Below are 22,191 nucleotides of genomic sequence, written 5' to 3'. Positions count from 1 at the left end.
AAAAGAATTCACAAGCCACAAAGCTGAATATACCATCAAGATACAAAGACGCAGGAGGACTCAGGGTTTCTTATTATAAAAGCCTCTGTGTGTCTATAAATGGAACATAATGACATATATTTAAACACCTTCTCCTATTTTTATGATTGAAGAACATTTATGCTGAATTTTAAGTTGGTGACCACATTTACATCTTTATAATATTCATGTATACTACAGTGCATGTATCATAGTTATAGATTTGTCTCTGCACATGTGCTTTGTATACCTGGTCAAATAACAGCTTTTTATAGCACATTAGTTCACAAAGATAAAATACAGCTGCACCTCTCCAATGCAGAAAAGGGAGTGTGGTTATAATGGCAGCTTTGCGCTCTGCTTAGGGAAGGAGGGCACTGTTTGGCTGACATTGTGCACAGTTATGGCTAGCTTTTTTTTCCCTGTACTATGTCTGAGAGGTCTGTGGAGGTGTGAATGACTAGTATTCTTTACTTTATGCCTTTTTAGCTTTTTAATGTGCACCAGCTTCTCAGACCCGTCCCTAGTCATGTGCCAGTTTCACACACAAAGCCCAATTAAAGGGGATAAAACATGCCATCATTGTCCGATTGGTGGGTTTTCATCTGAGACCTCTGATATTCCCGGGCAATATATACATAGATAGAGATATACAGTTATTGTCGAAAATGTTGGCACCTTTGGCAATGTGAAAATAACACCTGAAACCAGATAAAAGGGGAGAAGTTGACTCAATCTTTGCATTGTGTGTCACACAAAGCCTGAAGAACAGAAAGAGAAGAGAACTTGAGAGCCAAAATTGTTTAAAAATATCAACATTCTCAAGGTTACAAGTGCATCTCCAGAGATCTTGATGTTCCTCCTTTGTCAACTGTGCGCAACATAATCAAGTAGTTTACAACCCATGGCATTGTAGTTAATCTCCCTAGACATGGACTGCTGAGAAAAATTGAAAGGTTGCAATGCAGGATATTCCGGATGGTGGATGAGCAGCCCCAATCAAGTTCCAAAGAAATTCAAACTGTCCTGCAGGCTCAGGGTGCATAAGTGTCAGTGCGAACTATCCATCGACGTTTAAATGAAATGAAATGCTATGGCAGGAGACCCAAGAGGATTCCACTGCTGACTCCGAGACATAAAAAAAGCTAGACTGCAGTTTGCCAAAATGTACGGGAATAAGCCAAAATCCTTTTGGGAATGTGTCTTGTGGACAGATGAGACCAAGATAGAGCTTTTTGGTAAAGCAAATCATTCTACTGTTTACAGAAAACAGAATGATGCCTACAAAGAAAAGAACACCGTACCTAAAGTCAAACATGGTGAAGGTTCAAATATGTTTTGTAGTTGCTTTGCTGCCTCTGGCACTGAATGCCTTGACTGACATCTTTAGATTACCAAAGGATTTTTGGTCACAATGTAGTGCCCTGTCGTGGAAAGCTGGGTTTGTGTCATGGGTCTTCCAGCAAGCCAGTAACCCCAAATATGCTCCAAGAAGCACCCAGAAATGGATGGAAACAGCACTGGGGAGTTCTGAAGTGGCCAGCAATTAGTCCAGATCCAAATACCATTGAACTCCTGTGCAGAGATCTTAAAATTGCTGTTGGAAGAAGGCACCTTCAAATATGAGAGATCTGGAGCAGTTTGCAAAAGAAGAGTGGTCCAAAATTCCAATTGAGAGGTGTAAGAAGCTTGTTGATGGTTTTAGGAAGCGATTGATTTGCAATTATTTATTCCAGTGGATGTGCAACCAAATAATAAGTTGAGGGTGCCAACAATTTTGTCCGGCCCATTTTTGGGGTTTTGTGTAAAATTATGTCCAATTTGCCTTTTTTTTCTGTTTCTTTCTGTTGTTCCAATACACTCAAAGGAATTAAACATGTATATAACAAAACATCTTTAATTCCAATAATTTTCTGGGAGAAATACTTCATTTTCTGAAGCAATTTCAAGGGTACCAACATTTTCGTCCATGACTGTGTATATAATATATGGACTCCTATTAGTGGTCAAACATTCTAACTATACAGTGATGCTTTAAACTTTGTGAATTTAGTTTTCCCTATGTCTGCATGACCTAAGACTACATCAGATTTTCACACAAGTCCTAAAAGTAGACACAGAGAACAAAATAAAAAAATGATTTAAATTTTACATAGTCGTTTGAAATGAGGAAAACTATCCAATGTCACATGTCTGTAAGTGGCAAAAGAATGTTAACCTGTGCTTTCAGCATCTGGTGTATGCATATGCAATAATAACTTCATCTTAACATTTCCTGTATTTTTTGATTATTCCTGCACATTGGATTGGAAGATTTTTAGCCCATTCCTCCCTACAAAACATCTTCAACTTTGTGTATATTTTTGGGTTTTCTACCATAAACTGTTTATTTGAGGTCTTTCCACAGCATCTTTAGAAGAATAAGGTCAGAACTTAGACTTGTCCATTCCAAAACTATTGCTTTATTCTTCTTTAACCATTGTTATGTAGAATAACTTTTGGTCCTTGTCTTAATACATAACCCTCATTTTCTTGAGATTCAGCTCATGGACAGATGTCCTGATGTTTTTCTTAAGAATTTTCTGGTATAATTCAGAAATCATAGTTCCTTCAATGATAGAAAGCCGTCCTGGCCCAGATTCAGCTAGACAGGCCCACATCACTATACTTCCACCACTATATTTCACTGATATGAGGTTCATATTCTGTAGTGCAAACCGGACACTTCTCATTTAAACAAAAAAAAAACTTTTTATTCACCTTATCTGTTCAAAAAACATTATTCAATAGCAATTTGGCTTATCGCTTGTCTAGATGATGTTTCGCAAGCTGCAGATGGGTAGCAATGTTCTAGGTTTTTTTTTTTTGAGAGTAAGGTGGGGGGAAGCAGTTCATTTTGTTTTTGCAATCCTTCCGTTCATATGATTCTTGTTTAGTGTACTCCTGATGGATAAATATTAACGCTAGCTAATGTGAGAGAGGCCTTTAGTTGATTGAGTTACCTTAGGTTCCTTTGTGACCTCGCAGACTATTATATGCTTTGCTCTTGGTGTGGTGTTTGTTGGTCGATCAGTACTGGTCAGGGTAGTAATGGTATTTCCCCCATTTGTACATAAATTGTCTGAATGTGGATCGGTGAAGATCAAACACTTCAGATGTGGTTTTTTTTATTTTTTTTTATAAATCTTTTTCAGCCTTATGAGCATGAACACCTCTTATTCTGAGGTCCTCAGAAATCACCATTGTTGTGTCCTGATACATTTCCACAAACATGTTATGACGCACCCATAGACTTTAAACATCCAGAGGGTCCCACACCTACTCTGTAGTGTCATTCTAAAATCTTACTGCATAGTAATGCAGCTGCACAGGATCGTGTGACTGTGAGAGCGGGGATACAGCTATCAGAAACCACATAGATGGTTTATTACTGTATGTGCCTTTTGTATAAATAGTGCTGACTGCGTTTCTACTTTCTTATACAGCAATTGTGATTGCATAGGAGACCCAGACAGCTCTGTTAAGCAGCCTGTAGGCTTCATTTCCCTTGCAACTGGGGCTAATATACCAGCCCCAGTTACAAGGGAAATACGATGAAAATTAAAATTATTTCAATATTTAATTGCACCCAGAGGTCTATTATGCCATTTTGGGCGAAACAGACTAAAAGAAATGAAAAAACAAACAAACAGGTAAATAATAACAAATTAGAAAAATGCCACTGCCAAACAGAATTGCTGTTAAAAGCCCTGCTCCCATAAAAAAAAATGTCTGATATATAAAAATTTGTTACAGACTGGGGAACAAATAATGACAGTGACATAAAAATGAAGCCCCATGTATCCATTTTTTCAAAAATATGGAAAATGTTTAGGGTGTCACAAATTTTAAAGTGCATTAGATGGGAAATAGTTAAGAACTGGTAAGTCCCTTCATACCTCTGGCCTCCTATTTCTATGGCAGGTAGTCCACTAATATCCGTGCTTTAAGAACTGAATGCCACCAGCACCAACTTTATCAGTGGACATGCTGGGCTCATGGCTTATTTGAGCTTTTGCATCCTGACTCCACAAGACTTGTTTGCTCTTTAGACCAGGCAATATTTTTCTGCTGCGGTGTTAGTGCTTATATACCCACTGCAGTCACCATTTCTCATATTTGACTAATAGCATTGGAACATTGCATGGTATTTTACTTTGATCATTCTGAAAAGTGTTTAATAGTGTTGATCGAGGACTGAAATGCTCGAGTGCTCGGTACTTGAATTGAGCACGTCGGAAGCTCGGGCTCTTTCACTCTCTTCCCGTTCCCAGAGTTCTACAGCTCGCAAAGAGTCCGTAGGACCGAGGAGTCCCTGCACTCCCAGCAAGGGAATACCCCTCTTCAGTGTGGCGCGCGGCTGAGAGGATTCAAATGAGCTTCTTACGGGGACCCGAGCACTGCAGCACCACGCGATACTCGACACTGCTCGGTACTCAATTGCGCAGTCCCGAGCACGCTCGCCCCATCACTAATGTTTCTCTTCACTTGTTCACCTTTTACTCTACACGAGTTCTTACTGATCTTTATTATCAACCACAGTAGACCACCTAATCACTCCCAGAAGTTTTTCTGGTTGTGAAATGCTCATATTATCATGTCACTTAGAATCCATACATTTTCATATTGACACCGTTTTCTAGCCAGCATTATTTGACCAAGTTGTCTTTTGAGTGATAGTTATCTGTGTACAGAGCACTATTACTAATATGTTGTCAGTTGTGTGTATATTTATGTATTTGTATTTATCTTAAAGAGATTTTTCAATATATTTTTTAAATGTATGGCAGATTACGTGGTCAAATAAACTTATGATCACCTGATAAGTATCCTGATTATTAAAGTGCTGCCATTCCGGTGGTCCTAATGGTCTATGTTAATTGTCATTCAGTGATGATGATCAGGCTTACCCGCACGAGGCCTCTGCAGCCAATCACTAGCCTAGCCAGCACATGCCTTTAGAAGTCATTAATTGGCTGTATCAGTCACTTCATATCAATGCAAGACACAGGTCACAAAGTCCAGTGAAACCACCGGAGCAGTGGTGCTGGAGCAGTGACTGGTTTCCAAGGTAAGTATAAGCTATTTTATTTTAACCCATTCCCTGCAGTCCAGCCATGTTAAAAAGATTGTGGATAACCCCTTTAATTGTACGGCTAAAATGTAAAGATCAGAGTTATAGTTTTCAGTTTACCTTTTTATATTCTGTACTTGAGCTCGCTACTGCTTCAGACGGGCTGACATGTACAGTGTGAGCACTGCCATATTAACCAGTGATCACTGGTGCTTTTCATTAACATTGCTTTAGCTGGGGGTTAGATATGTAATTGCACGGTAATATGACGAAGCCTTATTAGATAGATATTATGTTGTGAACACAGCCTCTTTTTAAACCTGACAGAGTACATGAAACCAGCTTCACTGTGTCAGAAGCAGAATATCGTCTGATATCTTGACAGTCTCTTGCAGCATGCCCTAAGGCAGTACACTATTTTATCAATAATATTTTCCATAGCCTTCAGTGGAGCACAGTCAGCTAGTAGTGTTCAGCTGCATGATGTCTGTACAAAGAAACTTCTGAAGCTCACCCATATGGGCTTAGATAACCCTACTGGTTAAAAATGCACAAGTGTTACAAATATACAGCAAACCAAAAGCCTGAACATTGTCATTTGTAGCAGACAGATTTTGTGGTGAACCATTTCCTATAATGGACTCCTTTTAGTGATGTTAGTGATTGTTTTCCAAAGGCAGGACCAACACGGATATGGAATAAACGTACGTCGTGGAATATTAATTGTATCTTAATGTAAATGGGGAGAATTTGTTTAATATATACAGGGTTGTCCAAAAGTAGGTGAACAGAAAGTGTAATAAGGTTATGAAGGGGGAGATTTATCAAACATGGTGTAAAGTGAAACTGGCTCAGTTGCCCTTAGTAACCAATCAGATTCCACTTTTCATTCCTCACAGACTTTTTGGAAAATGAAAGGTGGAATCAGATTGGTTGCTAAGGGCAACTAAGCCAGTTTCATAGATCTAGTTTTCACAGATAGATCTCCCCCAAATCTGTTTAATTTTCAGATAATTCAGATAACACATAATGGCAAATAATTTAACTACAGATCAAAGAAAATGGATTTTAACAGAGTATTGGAAATCTCAAAATGCTGAAACCGTTACAGCAAATTGGTTTGAAACATTTGGTACTCAAGCCCCAAAGAGACAAACCATTTACCGCATTCGTGACAAATTCAATGCCACTGGCTCAATCCTTAATGCTCCAAAAACTGGTCGACCCAAAACAGTCTGTACAGAAGATAATAAACAACTTGTTGCTGAAACATTTGTTCAGAGTCCAAAAAAGTCCACCAGAAGAGCCTCTTTGGAATTGGGAATTTCACGAGCTTCTATCATGCGAATCCTGAAATCTATTGGGTGGAAAGCTGATCGTCTAATTCATGGTTTATTGGAGGATGATCCAGACAGGCAGCTGCAATTTAGTGAGTTTATGCTTAACGAAATTGAAGAAAATCCAGTAATTTTAGATAACATTATGTGGAGTGATGAAGCTTCTTTCAAATTATCTGGCCATATTAACAGACGTAATTGTATTCACTGGTATAATGAGAACATGCATTTAACATTAGAGCAACAACTAAATGAGCCTGGTGTCAATGTTTCTGGTGGTATTTCAAGTTTTGGTGTTTTAGGACCAATATTTTTTGATGGAACAGTCACAGGAGATAAGTATCTTGAAATTCTAATGAATCAAGTTGTTCCCCAGTTACAGCAACAGCCTAATTCAAATGACCTTTATTTCCAACAAGATAGGGCCCCTCCACATTATTCAAGAGTAGTCCGCAAGTATCTTGATGAAACATTTCCTAATAAATGGATTGGCCCGAAGAGGCCCACTTGATTGGCCGGCACTTTCACCAGACTTGACCCCAATGGATTTTTTCTTTTGGGGAGTACTCAAGGACAAAGTTTATAGTCGAAAACCAAAAAGTGTCAGTGATTTGAAAAATTACATAAGAGATGTGACTCGCCCCCTCGGCCGTGGGGTACCCTTAACCGGGCCTTCTGGTGTACAGTGCTGATGGGGGTAGTAATGGTAACCCGGTCCCATGGCTCAGGGTGGTCAGACCAAATTGTGGCAGTCTATTTATCAGTGTTTTGTGAATGTCCGACTACGCCACCTGTGGATTGCGGTCAGAGATAACCGCCGCTGCAAGGCAGACCGCTGAGGCTGGTGTTGGTGTGCAGCACAGGGATAGGATAACTCCCCACGGGAAGAGTGTAGCCTCAGGGCAGTGTAAGGGGATGCGGGGGGTGATAGTGCAGGCGCAGCAGAAATCACACAGAGTCCAATGATGCAGTCCAGGGTCTTTTACTCAGTTGTTATCCAAGTCACTTCTGTCAGCAAGGACTGCCCGAGCCGTGCTGCGTCCACCAGGTGAGGAGCTCGGTCAACCCTCAGGCAATTCAGGAGTATGGCACAGGACCCCCTTCTGTCCTTTCTCTGGCCTCTCGTGCCCGACCAGTGTCCTGACTTCTGTCCGGCTACCGCGGACCGTATTGGGTAAGCATTGGCCTTCACTTCCTGCTATCCTATATGGTGCCTTCCTAGCAGGTTTAACGGGGGGGTCGCACCAATAAATGGTCACAACCTCCGGTTCTTGGCTGAGGGTAGATTCGCCTCCACCAAGTTAGGGATCCGGTACCTTTCCACAGCCTGACCCTTTCACCCGGTATAATGGGGTATGCAACGGTTGCTGGCCGTTCTGCACTCTTAGGGTCCCTTCTGCCTTCTTGTTGCTGGAGCCTTTCCACTCCTCTGTCTCTTCTCCTTCCTTCCTTCTCCTTCTCCTCTCTGGCCCCGGCCTTTTCTCTAGGCCTGCCTCGTGGAGCTGAGCTCAGGCTGAGCCACGACACCCTGTCAGCTCTGACTGAACTACTTCTCTCCACTGAACTCTCTGACCAAGATGGCACCCACCTTTTATCTGCTTCTCTGTGTCTGAGCTCAGGTGACCTGCACCCAATGAGCTCCTTCCTATGCTCCAGAAACCGTCCCCTCCTGCTCCTACACCACTTGGTTCTCTCCCACCTCCCCACTCCAGCCAGGGACATGGTCAGTTGCGCCCGCATCTGGAAGCACCGTCGAGCTGTCCCCCGGAAATGGGGTGAGTGTGTGTGCATGCAGCTAACTGAGCCCTGGTCCACACTCCATCCTTACCTGGGAGTGGGATATCACACCTCTGCTTGAGGTGCAATACCCCTGTAGCAACCGAACCCTCGGGGCACTACAGATGCATTTCAAGAAATTAATACCCAAAGAGACTTACGCAAAAAAGTTTGTCGAAACGTAAGAGGCAGACTTCAAAGCTGTGCAAATTGTAATGGAAAACAGTTTGAGCGCCTGCGTTGATAAAATTTAAGGGCTTTTGTATTATTGTTCAGAATAAAATTGTCAATGTTATGCTTGTGTTAGTAAATATAATTTTATATATAAATCAAAATAAATATTATTTTCTGGCCACCTACTTTTGGACCACCCTGTATATAATATACACACACACACCTACAAATACAAACAGCGGGTTGAATAAGTATTGAATGCGTCACCAATTTTCTAAGTAAATATATTTCTAAAGATGCTATTGACATGGAATTGTCACCAGATGTTAGTAACTAACCCATCTAATCCACATGGGCAGAGAAAACAAACCATAGATGTCTGTGAATTATGTGTAGTAATGAGAAATGACAAAGGAAAAAAGTATCGAACACATGAAGTGAGAGAGATGCAAAAAGCAATGGAAAGTCATGACACCAACTGAAATCTATCAGTAATTAGAAAGCAACTCTGCTACTTTGTGAAAAATATCTGCTTCTTCTACTGATGGCCTATAAAAAGGTGTCTCATTACCAAGGTGCCACACTAGAAACATCTCAAGATGCGGAAAACCAGTGAGCGGTATCAAGACTTTTGCAACCTTATTGTTGCAAAACATACTGTTGGCATTGGTTACAGAGCAGAAGAATTTCTCAACTACTGAAGGTTCCAATGAGCACTGTTGGGGCCATCATTTGGAAGTGGAAAGAACATCATTTCACCATAATCTGGCCACGACCAGGTGCTTCCTGCAAGATTTAAGAATTATCAGAAGAGTTGTCCAAGGACCACCTGTGAAGAGCTACAAAAAGACCTGTAATCAGCAGGTACAATTGTTTCAAAGAAAGCTATAAGTAATGCACTCAGCCTCCACTGCCTGTATGCATGCTCACCACGCAAGACTCCTGAACTAAAAACATGTTCAAACCCAATCCTGAACAAGTACCTTATGTATGTGTAACATATACTGATGAATGTGTTCCTGCTCACATTTGTTCACCTGACCTACGCCTCTCTTGTAATAACTGTTTCTGTATGAAGTGACACCTAGCAGAGGTTGTAGGACTCCTAATAATTGTATGTGCATTTGTCCTTAAACATGATATATTTTTCCAAGTGATTTAGTTGCCATGGTTACAATTATCATTCAGATCTATAATATCAGCAGCCATGTCACTGCCACTGTTAGTTCAGTATATGTATGTGAAAGGGAGAGTTTCTAATATAAGGTTTTCAGAGCAAGATAATAAAAGTGCAACAGTTGCTTTTACAGTCTATAAATAATAAAGAAAACCTAGAATAAAGGGTACAGATATCATGTATAAAGAATGAACGATAGATGAACCTTGTTTTTAGTTTACTATTTTTTTCCGGTTTTTACACTTTTTTAGTTGTGAGGTAATTACTTTTTATTTACACTTGACATTAAATATATTTATTATTTTGCTCGTTTGTATAGCTCCGTTAATTCTACAGCGCTTTACAGACATTATTGCCACTTAACCAATTGGGGCTTACAATATAAATTTCCTATCAGTATGTATTTGGAGTGTGGGAGGAAACCGGAGAGCCTGATAGAAACCCACACAAACACGGGGAGAACATAGAAACTCCTTGCAGATGTTGTGCTCAATTGGATTTGAACCCAGGACCCCAGCGCTAAAGCAACAGTGCTAACCAGTGAGCCACCATGCTTTCATACTGGTCTCAAGCCTTTCTTTTTTTAACCGATCTGTTTTAAGAGACAGAAAAAGGCTACTATCTGATCCAACTGACTATCTGTTGTCAAACGTTGAGGTTTTTTTATTGGCCATAAGTGGGTACATTAGTCAAGTTCCATGGCATAGGTTACCGTGGTCGAGCCGCTGCATGCAAGCGTAACATCACCAATCACAATGTCAGATGGAGTGGTGTAAAGCTCTCTGCCGCTGGACTGGAGCAGTGGAAATCTTTTCCGCGGAGTGATAAATCACACTCCTCTATCTGCCAGTCTGTTAGACAAGTCTGGGTTTGTCAAATGCCAGAATAACCTTTACCTGCCTGACTGCACTGTGCCAGCTGTAAAGTTTGGTGAAGGAGGGATAATGCTATGGGCTTGATGTTCAGGGGTTGATCTTGTGAAGGGAAGTCTTATAGGGGTTGCCCACCTGTAGGGCCACATTTTATATACACATATACACTGGAATGCATGTATTTAAGGCTAAAATAATTTTTTGCTATTGGAATACAGTAAAAATGTACCACCATTTGACTGTCACAGGCTCTTTGTTTACCAGCACATTCAACTGAGATGGGGTCTCTGGGAATAAATCTGCTGAGAAGAGCTCAGCACAAGACCAGTAAGGAGGAAGCTGAGTTTAAACTGAAAGATCATCAAAACTAACGTTTTTAAGCACTCATTTCATGATAATCATTCAATGCAACGATCAGGTGAAATTATCTTTTGTGCTGCACCAAAGATCATAGTTCTTGGCAATGTATAATGTGTAAACAGGACTCACGTTGGCTGAGAACAGTGGAAACCTATGCGCACGCACTGAACAAGATATTATATATAGTGCGTGACATTTACTCATCAGCTGTCATTTAGTGCCGCCGGTTGATCAGTGTAAATGGACCCTTACAAACCATTCTGCCTGTCTGACAGATTTTCAGCTCATTCTGCAGCCAGCAATAGAGACTGCCACAAATGGGGCTGGGTAATGCAAATATTGCAAAAAGACTTTTTGGACAGTTGTATGCTTACAACTTTGTTGGAGCAGATTGGGGAAGGATTTCTTTTGTTCCAGGATAGCTTTGCCCTAGTGCACAAAGCAAAGTACATAAAGACCTTATTGGATGAATTTGACTTGGAAGAACTTGACTGCCACAGAGCTCTGACCTCAGCCACATCAAGTATCTCTGTGATGAACTAGGACAGAGGTTGTGAGCTCGGCATCTCATCCAACATCCGTATCCAACCTCATGAATGTTGTTCTACATTAATTGGCAAAAATTCCCACAGACATACTCCAAATTCTTAAAGAAAATCTTTCCAGATGAATGGAAGCTGCTGTAGCTGCAAAGGGGAGACAACACCATTTCAATGCCTATGAATTTAGAATGCAGTGTCATTAAAGCTCCTGTACTTTTGTTCATTTAGTGTGTATACAGTTAGGTCCAGAAATATTTGGACAGTGACACAAGAGTTGGCATTTTAGCGGTTTACCAAAACATATTCAATATTGTTAAATAATCAATATGAGCTTAAAGTGCAGACGTTCAGTTTTAATTTGAGAGTATTCACATTTTAATTGGAGTAAAGGTTTAGGAATTTGACAATTATCTCATAAGTTCTTTGAGGGGTTGCATGGGCATTCCCTCATTAATCCATTATCTATTATGCAGTTAAAAGATCTGGATCTAATTCCAGGTGTGGCATTTGTATTTGGAAGCTGTTGCTGAGAACCCACAACATGCGGTCAACTGTGCTCACAATGGAAGAGAAACAGACCATTATTAGGCTGAAGAAATCCATCAGAGAGAGCAGAAATGTTAGGAGTGGCCATTTCAACAGTTTCATATATTTTACAAAAAGAGCGCACTGGTGAGTTTGGTACGTTCTGCAAAAAGGCATGGACGTCAACTTAAGACAACAGCGGTGGATGATTGCCAAATCTTTTCCACGATGCAGAAAAAACCCTTCACAACATCCACCCAAAATCACACTCCAGGAAGTACTTGTTTCATTGTCTGTCTACCATAAAGAGAAGACTTTGAGAGCAAATACAGAGCAAAAACCATTAATCAGCCTTGACTATAGTAAGCCAGATTAGATTTTGCTCTAAAAAAATCTAAATGAGCCAGCCCTTTTCTTTAAAAGCATTCTTTGGACAGATGAAACTAAGATCAACCTGTACCAGAATGATGGGGCAGAAGAAAGTATGGAGAAGGCTTGGAATGGCTCATGATCCAAAGCACACCACATCCTCTGTATAAAATGGTGGAGGCAGTGTGATGGTGTGACGACACAGCTTTTAATCTTAATTATCTAGGCATAAATTTAGTAGGCCTGGAGTCATACACCTTTATCTTTATGTTGACTTTTGAATTTGTGTTCTTCTTTGGTTGATCAACACAGACTATTGTTTCAATAAGCCTGATTGTTGATCACTAGAGTTGATATTTGTTAATTGATGATTGGCTGTTATTTACATCTTATATCAGCTCCTACAATGTATTGTCTGCTAGCTAGTTTTGCAAGACAGCGACTCAGGGTCTTGGAACAATGATGTTTGCTAATATGCAAATTAGATATTGTACTGCGCCAGATAGTTTGCTGATCTGCATAGCAGTGAGTTACAAACTATGCAAATTGATTAAATGTTCAAACAATGAGACATGAGCCCCTGCCACCTTCCACCCTGACCTGTGAATGATAACCTTAGCCACAGACGTAAGTATAAAAAGGGATTTCTATCATGCTGCAAGAGAATCATAGAGACTCTTGAGGACAGTAACCAAGATACATGGCTCCATCAAGAGGAATACAGATGTGACACTGCAAGATGTCCGCTTAGGGGACCCCTGCCCCAGCTGAAGGGAAACAGATCACCATTGACTATTACAGAACCCATGGATACATTTGGGGAAACCAGGTTGGGATGATGAGGTCACCTGGTCCCATGGATATGTTGTTTGGGGTTGCCAGGTGGGACCCTCCGGTCATCTGGAGCCCATGAATACACTCAGAGAAAGCCAGGTTGGGACCATGTGGCCACCTGTTTCCCTGGATATGTTCAGAGGAGCCAAGGTGGGACCCTCGGGTCTCCTGGCCACATACCTAAATGGACTGTCAGCTTGCTGCTACCTCCTCTCTGTGGGTGTCCACCCAACTCGGCGTGCCACTGTTTGAGGTAGTTGACACTTTAAGTCGCAGCTGCTCTATTCATGGTGTGCCAGTAGAAGGGTGGGACTGTGTAATTTTGCGCCATCTTGGTTATTTGCTGGGACTGTTATATATGTTATTGTCTGTTTGGTGGTTCAATAAAGTATTGCCGCACTGTTTTACCCTCACCCTGTCTTTTCTGCGTAATATTATGCCCACGGAAGACCCTGTGTCTTCACAGATGGCATGGGCATTCTTGGCTTACAATGGCACTGGGTCACTGGTGTTTATTGATAATGTGACTGAAGATAGAAGCAACTGGATGATTTCTGAAATACCAATTTTTACCTAATATATATGCCAAAAGGGATGTATAAGAAATTTTTAAGTAGGCAGTCTAGCAAAATATTTTTTGACCATGGCTGCAATACATAGAATTAAACCAAAAACAAAAAAGCCAATATGGTGAAAATAATTACATTTATTGGTGCAAAAATCAATCAACAAGGCAGGGAAATAACCAGAGAGCAATGCTGTTGCGTCAGAGACAACAGAGGGGGATGGAGTATAGATTAATTAAATGAATCATGGCTAGGCTCAAATATAATACACAATGGGGTATAGTAATGTTATTAATAGTGCTATACACAAAGTGATTTGTGCACTAATATACTAATAAATCCCCAGTTATAATTAACCAGTCAGATTAAGAAAAAATAACATACCTGTAGCCATCCCTGTTATGATCTGCAACAAGTACTAAGGAAAGAAGGGGAAAGCTGTCCCTACAGTAAGACTAAGCTGAATCCCTACTATGTAGCGGGCTGCCTGTTCTTGCGAACAGAGCCGCCTTAGTCCTCGGCTAGTCTGAACGAAGACCTATAGTTTTTAGGGACCCCTCCCCTTATGCTAAGGACTGAAACAAAAATGGGACACCACCTGAACAGAGAAAGTTGTTGCAGAACACAAAAAGACAAAAAGGTACTAGAGGTCCCAGAAGGACCAAGCAAACGGACAGAGAAAGGTACCGAAGCACCTGGCTAGCAAAACAGTCAAACACTGAAGTCCAGCACAGCCAAAAGGGCGGAGCTGTAATATAAAGGCAGATGGTCACGTGACCGCAAAACACAAGATGGAAATAACAAACAGGAGGGTTCTAACAGTACCCCTTCTTTTATGAGGATCCTCCAGGCCTAGCCGGAAACCTCTTGTGGAAAGCTCTAACAAGCCTAGGAGCAGAGACATCATCCGTCCTTACCCAGGAGTTGTCTTCGGGACCAAAACCCTTCCAGGAGACAAGATACTGTAATCTCCCTCTATGCCATCTAGAATTCAAGATACGAGAAATTTCATATTCGCCGTCTTCCACCACAGGAGAAACTGAGACAGTGGCATCCCTATCTGATACATCAGCCTTTTTCAACAAGGAAACATGAAATACAGGATTAATCTTCCAGGAAGTAGGGACATCAAGCCTAACAGCAGATGGGTTAACAACCTGAAGCACTTTAAATGGACCCACAAACTTAGGACCCAGTTTTTTAGAGGGAATCCTCAACCGCAGGTTCTTTGAGGACAATCAAACCATGTCACCCACAGTAAACAAAACCTCCTTACTTTTCCTGTCAAAATACTTCTTTGACTTCTTGTTAGCCACCTCTTGATTGTCCGCCACAAAACAACGCAAAAACTGTTCTACATCCTGGTTCTTTCTTTCAGTCTGTCCATTAGACTCAGGATGATACCCAGACGAAAATGACTAATGGACTCCCAACCTGTCACAAAAAGCACGCTAAAAGCAATCCACAAACTGAGGTCCTCTATCAGAAACAATATCTGTGGGAACGCCATGAAGCTTGACAATCTCCTTAACAAATGCCTTAGCGAGTGTCTTGGCGCAAGGCAACTTAATGAATGGAACCAAATGACACATCTTACTAAAACGGTCCACGACCACCCAAATGACAGTAAAACCCTCGGACACAGGCAGATCAGTAATAAAATCCATTGTGAGATGCATCCAAGGCGCACTAGGAACCTCCAGAGGGCAAAGCCACCCAGCAGCAGGAGTAAGTGAAGCCTTTGACCTAGCACACACCGTACATTGACACACCCACTTGATAACTTATTTCTGCCATCCAGGCCACCAAAAACTGCGACTGATAAGTCTCTTAGTCTCAGAAATTCCTGGATGACCTGCCAACCGAGACTCATGACACTCCACAAACAAATCTCTCCTAAAGGTTCTAGGCACAAACAACCTCCCATGGGGAGTGTTAGATGGAGCATTATCTTGAGCTTTCAGAATCCCATTCTCCAAAACGGAGTCCAGTGCCGCCACCACAACTACTTTCTGTAAAATGCTCGGCACCGAACGCAGGAGAGAAGCTGCGAGATAAAGCATCGGCTTTAACATTCTTAGTACCAGGGATATAGGTAACAGAAAAATGAAACCGAGAAAAAAAAAGTTCCCACCTAGCTTGACGGGCATTCAAGCGCTTGGCAGCATCCAGATAGATCAAATTCTTATGATCTGTGAAAACCTGAATAGGAAATCTAGCGCCTTCCAAAAAATTACGCCAATGTTCAAACACGAGTTTAATAGCCAGCAACTCCCGATTTCCAACATCATAATTCAGTTCGGTTTCCGAAAATTTTTTCGAAAAGAAGGCACAAGGATGTACTCCATCCCTGTTCTCCTGAGACAAAACTGCTCCGACCCCCACCGATGAAGCATCGACCTCAACCAAAAAAGGCTTGGTCTCATCAGGCTGCATAAGGATAGGGGCAGAACTGAACCTCTCTTTGTGATACTTAAACTCTTCAATGGCCTCAGTAGTCCACTGGACCATATTCGCACCTTTCCTGGTGAGATCGGTTAGAGGCTTAACAATTACAGAAAAATTCTTAATGAATTTCCTGTAATAATTGGCAAAACCCCAAAATCTCTGTATAGATTTTAAACCAATAGGCCTAGGCCATTCCTGCACAGCCTGAACCTTCACCTGGTCCATCTCAAAGCCCTCGCAGGAGACAATGTAGCCCAAAAAACTAATTTTCTGCACAGCGACCTCACATTTCTCCAGCTTCGCAAAGAGTGAATTATCACTCAATAACTGCATAACTTCACGTACACTCTGCCAGTGGGACTCCAGATCTGGCGAATAAATCAAAATGGCATCCAAATACACAACCACATTCTTGCTAATCAAAGGTCTCAGGATGTCATTAATAAGGTTCTGGAAAAATGCAGGTGCATTGGTAAGACCAAAAGGCATCACCATATTTTCAAAATGACCTACCGGAGTGTTAAAAGCAGTTTTCCATTCATCACCCTCCTTCACTCGTAACAAATTGTATGCCCCCCGGAGATCAATTTTAGAGAACCACTTGGCCCCCACTAACTGGTTACACAAATCAAGAATTAACGGCAATGGGTAGGAATTGCGTACGGTAATCTTATTAATTTCACGAAAATCCAGACAAGGACTTAAACCCCCGTCCTTTTTTTTTTACAAAAAAAAATCCAACTGCCACAGGCGATTTAGAAGGTCTAATGTGACCAGCAGCCAGGCTAGTCTGTATGTATTCCTCCTTTCTTTCGGGGATAGTCAGATTAAACAAGCAACTCTTGGGAAGAGTAGCACCCGGAACATAGTAACATAGTTTGTACAGCCGAATAAAGACTTGCGTCCATCAAGTTCGACCTGTTAGTTCTGTAATTGCTAAAGTTGATCCAGAGGAGGGCAAAAACCCCAAATGATTTAGCCAATCTTCACGTGAGGAAAAATTCCCTCCTGACTCTGAAACCAGCAGTCAGAATAAATCCCTGTATCAACCTACTATTTTATTTTATTTTTAAGTATATGCTGAAATCTGCCTGGTATCTAGAAATGCATCCAGTCGCCGCTTGAACTGGTGTAGTGAATCCGACATTACCGTCTCCTCACTCAGTGAATTCCATATTCTCACTGCTCTTACCGTAAAGAACCCCTTCCTATGCTGGTGCTGAAACCTTTTCTCTTCCAGTCTTAGTGAGTGCCCTCTTGTTACCGTAATATCCCTCCTTTTGAACAAATCCCGGGCAAGATCTCTATACTGTCCCCTAACATATTTGTACACATTTATTATGTCCCCCCTCAACCTTCTCTTTTCCAGGCTGAATAGTTCTAGTTTTGCCAACCTATCTGGGTATTGCAGTCCCTCCATTCCCTTTATTAATTTTGTTGCCCTCCTTTGTACCTTTTCAAGCTCATTTATATCCTTTCTATATATTGGGGCCCATAACTGAGCACAGTATTCCAAGTGTGGTCTGACCAGTGCTTTGTACAGTGGAAGAACAATGTTCTCATCCTTTGCAGCTATACCTCTTCTGTTTGCCCTTACAGCAGCGGCCTGACTTTGGGCACTCCAATTTAGTTTGCTATCAATCAAGATGCCCAAGTCCTTCTCCATCTCTGAATTCCCCAATGATTTCCCATTCAGTGAGTACTGGGGACTTCCATTTTTCCTTCCCATATGTATGACCTTACATTTCTCCTCGTTAAACCTCATTTGCCATTTAATGCTCCACCTACCCAGCTTATCCAAATCCCTCTGTAGGTCTGCACTGTCCTCTTTTGTATTAATTGTTTTACATAACTTTGTGTCATCTGCAAATATTGATATTTTACTATTTATCCCGTTGACTATGTCGTTAATAAAGATATTAAATAACATTGGGCCTAGTACAGACCCCTGTGGTACCCGACTAGTGACGCTTACCCAATCTGAGTATATTCCATTTATAACCACCCTCTGCCTTCTATCCTTTAGCCAGTTAGCTACCCACTTGCAGACATTTTCCCCCAGCCCCATCATTCTCATTTTGTATACCAACCTATTATGTGGCACGCTATCGAACGCTTTTGAGAAGTCGAGATACACGACATCCACTGGTTCCCCCTGATCTACTCGAGAGCTAACCTCCTCGTAGAAGTCAATCAGGTTTGTTTGGCAGGAGCGATTCCTCATGAATCCATGTTGGTTCGGGATTAAAAGATTATTAGCATCAAGATGCTCCGTAATTGCCTCTTTAATGAAGCTTTCAAAAATTTTGCCCACAACGGACGTCAGACTCACCGGCCGATAGTTTCCGGCGTCACTTTTCGCTCCCTTTTTGAATATTGGCACTACATTCGCCTGTCGCCAATCAAGTGGCACAGACCCAGTCTCAACAGAGTCCTTAAATATAAGATATAACGGTCTGTCTATCACATTACTTAGTTCCCTTAGTACCCGTGGGTGTATGCCATCAGGTCCTGGTGATTTGTTTATTTTAATATTACTGAGGCGTTTCTGTACCCCAGCTTGGGTTAGATTTGTCATACTTAGTGGAGGATTAAGTTTGTCACTTCTCATTTCTCCTGTTAGTTCGATTTCCTTTGTGAAAGTTGTCGAAAAAAAATTATTTAATAGATTAACTTTATCCTCATCTTTCTCTATGATTTTGCCTTCCTCACTTTTTATTGGTCCAATATTATCCGATTTAATCCTTTTACTATTTATATACGTAAAGAACAGTTTGGGATTTGATCTACTTTCCCTAGCAATACGTCTCTCTGTTACCTCCTTCGCTATTTTTATTTGTTTTTTACAGGTTCTCGTTACTGTTTTCCTGTTTTAATCTCTTGAATGCCTCTTTTTTGCTATTTAACGCCCCTTTTACGTTTTTGTTCAACCATATTGGTTTCCTCTTATTTCTGGCCCTTTTATTCCCATACGGTATATACCTCTCGCACTGAGTATTCAGAATTCAATGGCGCAATCATAATCCCTATGAGGAGGTAAAACTTGCGACGACTCCTCCGAAAAAACCCTCCAAAAATCTTGAATAGGTACAGGTAATTGCCCTTCTTTTTCCACAGCCGCAATGCGACCATTACAACATTTATCATAGCACTTCGGACTCCAAGACTTAATCACATTAGGAGACCAGTCCAGCAAAGGATTGTGCAGTTTTAACCAAGGCAAACCTAGAACGACCGGAGAGGGTAAATTATCTAATACAACCAAGTCCAAAATTTCTTGGTGAAGACCATTGACAGTGAGGGGAAATGCAGCCACCTTGTGAGTAATACATTTCAAGGGAGTCTTATCAATTGCAATCACAGAAATAGCTGATGACAAAGGTTTGGATTTCAATTTAAGTTTTTCCAAAAACCCTTTATCAATCACACTAAGTGTTGAACCACAATCCACAAATATCTGAAATTCAATCAAATTTTCCTGCAAAGTAGTACTCCCTGAAAGAAATACTCCTGCAGAGCGTAAACAAGCTATACGGGCGTACCTGACCTCTTTTTTTTTTCTCTTTACAAAAATGGGACACCTCCTAAACAGAGAAGTTGTTGCAGAACACAAAAAGACAAACTGACAAAAAGGTACTAGAGGTCCCAGAAGGACCTAGCAAACTGACAGAGAAAGGCACCGAAGCACCTGGCTAGCAAAACAGTCAAACACTGAAGTCCAGCACAGTCAAAAGGGCGGAGCTGGAATATAAAGGCAGATGGTCACGTGACTGCAAAACACAAGATGGAAAAAACAAACAGGAGGGTTCTAACAATCCCCTCCTGCTGCACGCAAGGTCACTACACGTGTTGCCGAAACTTAAGTCAGAAAGACCAAGCAACAACAAGTCAGCTGCAGTAATGGTGGCAGAGCATCACATAGTAGGAAACCCAACGTTTGGTGACGTCCATGGCTTCCAGACTTCAAGCACACATTGCCTGCAAAGGATTCTCTACAAGTATTAAAATTGAACATTTTATTTATGGTAAAGTTAATTTGTCCAATTACTTAATTAATGGAGCCCCTGAAATGAGGAGTTGCAATTCCTAAACTTTTCACAGGATATGTTTGTTCAACCCCTTTAATTAAATCTGAAAGTCTACACTTCAATTGCATCTCAGTTGTTTTAGTTTAAATCAAAAATAGTGGTGTGTAGAGCCCAAATTACGAGGATTCGGTCACTGTCCAAATACTTCTGGACCTAACTATGTGTCTATGAATAGACACACAAACAAAACAGCTTGTTATACATACACACAAACACGCTCTCACTTAGAAGTGGATTTGGCTTGTCTGTTACTTTGTAGACTTTTCTTCTTTAAGCATGCACAAAGCAGCATATCGATCCTACACAATGATTTCATGATAGTAACGATTTCTTCCAGGTTCTTAGTTGGCAATAAATTTTGCTAACTCATTATTTCCCTAACGCTTGGGTTACAGAGTCTCCTATTGAGCATGCATCAATATCTTCAACACTTCAGCCACAAGAAAAACAAATAGCCTAAACCTTTGTTAACCCCTTTTTCCTATTAAGAAAAAATGGTAATCTACTGTTCTAGTGGTAAAGTAAGGGCTAATATCATAATGTGTATTTAGTAAAGCAAGTAGGTGTGTGCAGCCTTAAATGGTTTTATCATTTGAAGTGACAATTGAAAAGTGCACATTTTAATAAAGGGATCAGTCCCCAGTCTTCAATACCATTCATTAATTGCACATGAAAAATAGCTCTGGAGGGTTCTTCTCTTACACTTATCAGTGCTGAGGCCAGACTGGGCCCTAACAATCAGGGAAAATGCAGACAAATGTTATAGGAAATTATAGGTTAACAATATGTATCAAGTAGGTATTTAGGGAGCCTAATATATATCTACCAAAGGAATACAGAATAAGAATGGTCATCGGCCTTATTGACTTTTGTATTCCTTTAGGAGATATGATGTGATTTATTCAGTGAAGCAGATTTCTCTATGAAGGTCAGCACAATTATATGGTTTCCCTACAATATTAACCTATAATGTACTGTTATTACTCACCTAAGGCTCGGTTTTGTCTCACGATTTCTACTATAAACTGAAAACACCACATATATTTGGGTGCACCACACAATGAAGAGCAGTGATGCCTCACAAACCCTGCTGGTTTAGATGGGACCTGCTGCCGTGTTCCACCAAGGTGCCAGTCATATTTCCCTCAGCACTACGTTTACCATGCAACACAGCACAATCTGTAATAGCGCCTCCAATGAAGATGTGAGCATAGTCTAAAGGTCTGTTTACATGGACCAACCAGTGGCTCGATACGACCGCCGACCTTCAACGATTGAAGGTCATTTAAATGCCTGTTTATACGGTCAGCCCAAAGTAAATGGTGCACACTGAGTAATCAGAGAGACAAAGCTCAGTGTGCTCAGGCTGTCATGGTTCTCAGGGGTGCAAGTCTTGTTTACACGGGACGATGCACTGATGAATATCGGTATGCTCTGCACAAAAGATCATTTCACCTGATTAACAAGTGTTTTGCTTGTTTTGCTGGTGATCATCAGCTTGTTTCCATGGCTTGATAATAGTAAATTGAGCGTTTTTTAGAATGCATGTTCAGAATTACCTTGCAGCCCTAAAGATTCTGTAAGGTGGCTGCTGGACACATAGTGGATGGGAGATGTGTCACAGAGGTGGTTGTCCTCTGTGATATAAGCTTTGAGCAATGCTCTAGTACACAGTACTAAAAGGAGTTTGACAGGGCCGTGTTTATTATGAGCAGCTGAGGAGAGCGGGCAGGACGGCTTCTCATTATATCTCCACTCCTGGGTGTGGTTCACATGGTAAAATGGGACCTGTTTGTCTCACACATGGTCTGTGTGTGGAGGTTTGCAGACCTCTAGGATTGTGTGCTTTTGCTACAGGACTAAGAAACTGGACTCTAACCCAAGTGGACGAATCTGCACTATTGTATGGACTTTTTACTTTGTTTCACTGTGTGCTGGACAAGGGCTGTAATTAAGTTTTCCTGTGATGTGGTTTATGAGGAGTGAAATAAT

The 22,191-nt window shown here is 41.1% G+C and overlaps 1 protein-coding gene across 4 annotated transcripts in view; it reads left to right on the top strand.

Moving 5' to 3' along the window:
* Positions 1-22,191, top strand: part of DIAPH3 (diaphanous related formin 3) — an 801,864-nt gene that overhangs the window by 531,228 nt on the left and 248,445 nt on the right. The window lies entirely within an intron of this gene.

The sequence above is a fragment of the Phyllobates terribilis genome, unplaced genomic scaffold (genome assembly GCF_046119375.1).
Source record: "Phyllobates terribilis strain yellow unplaced genomic scaffold, ASM4611937v1 Scaffold_2__4_contigs__length_985480577, whole genome shotgun sequence".
NCBI lineage: Eukaryota > Metazoa > Chordata > Amphibia > Anura > Dendrobatidae > Phyllobates > Phyllobates terribilis.
This window is presented reverse-complemented; position numbering and strand designations above follow the sequence as displayed.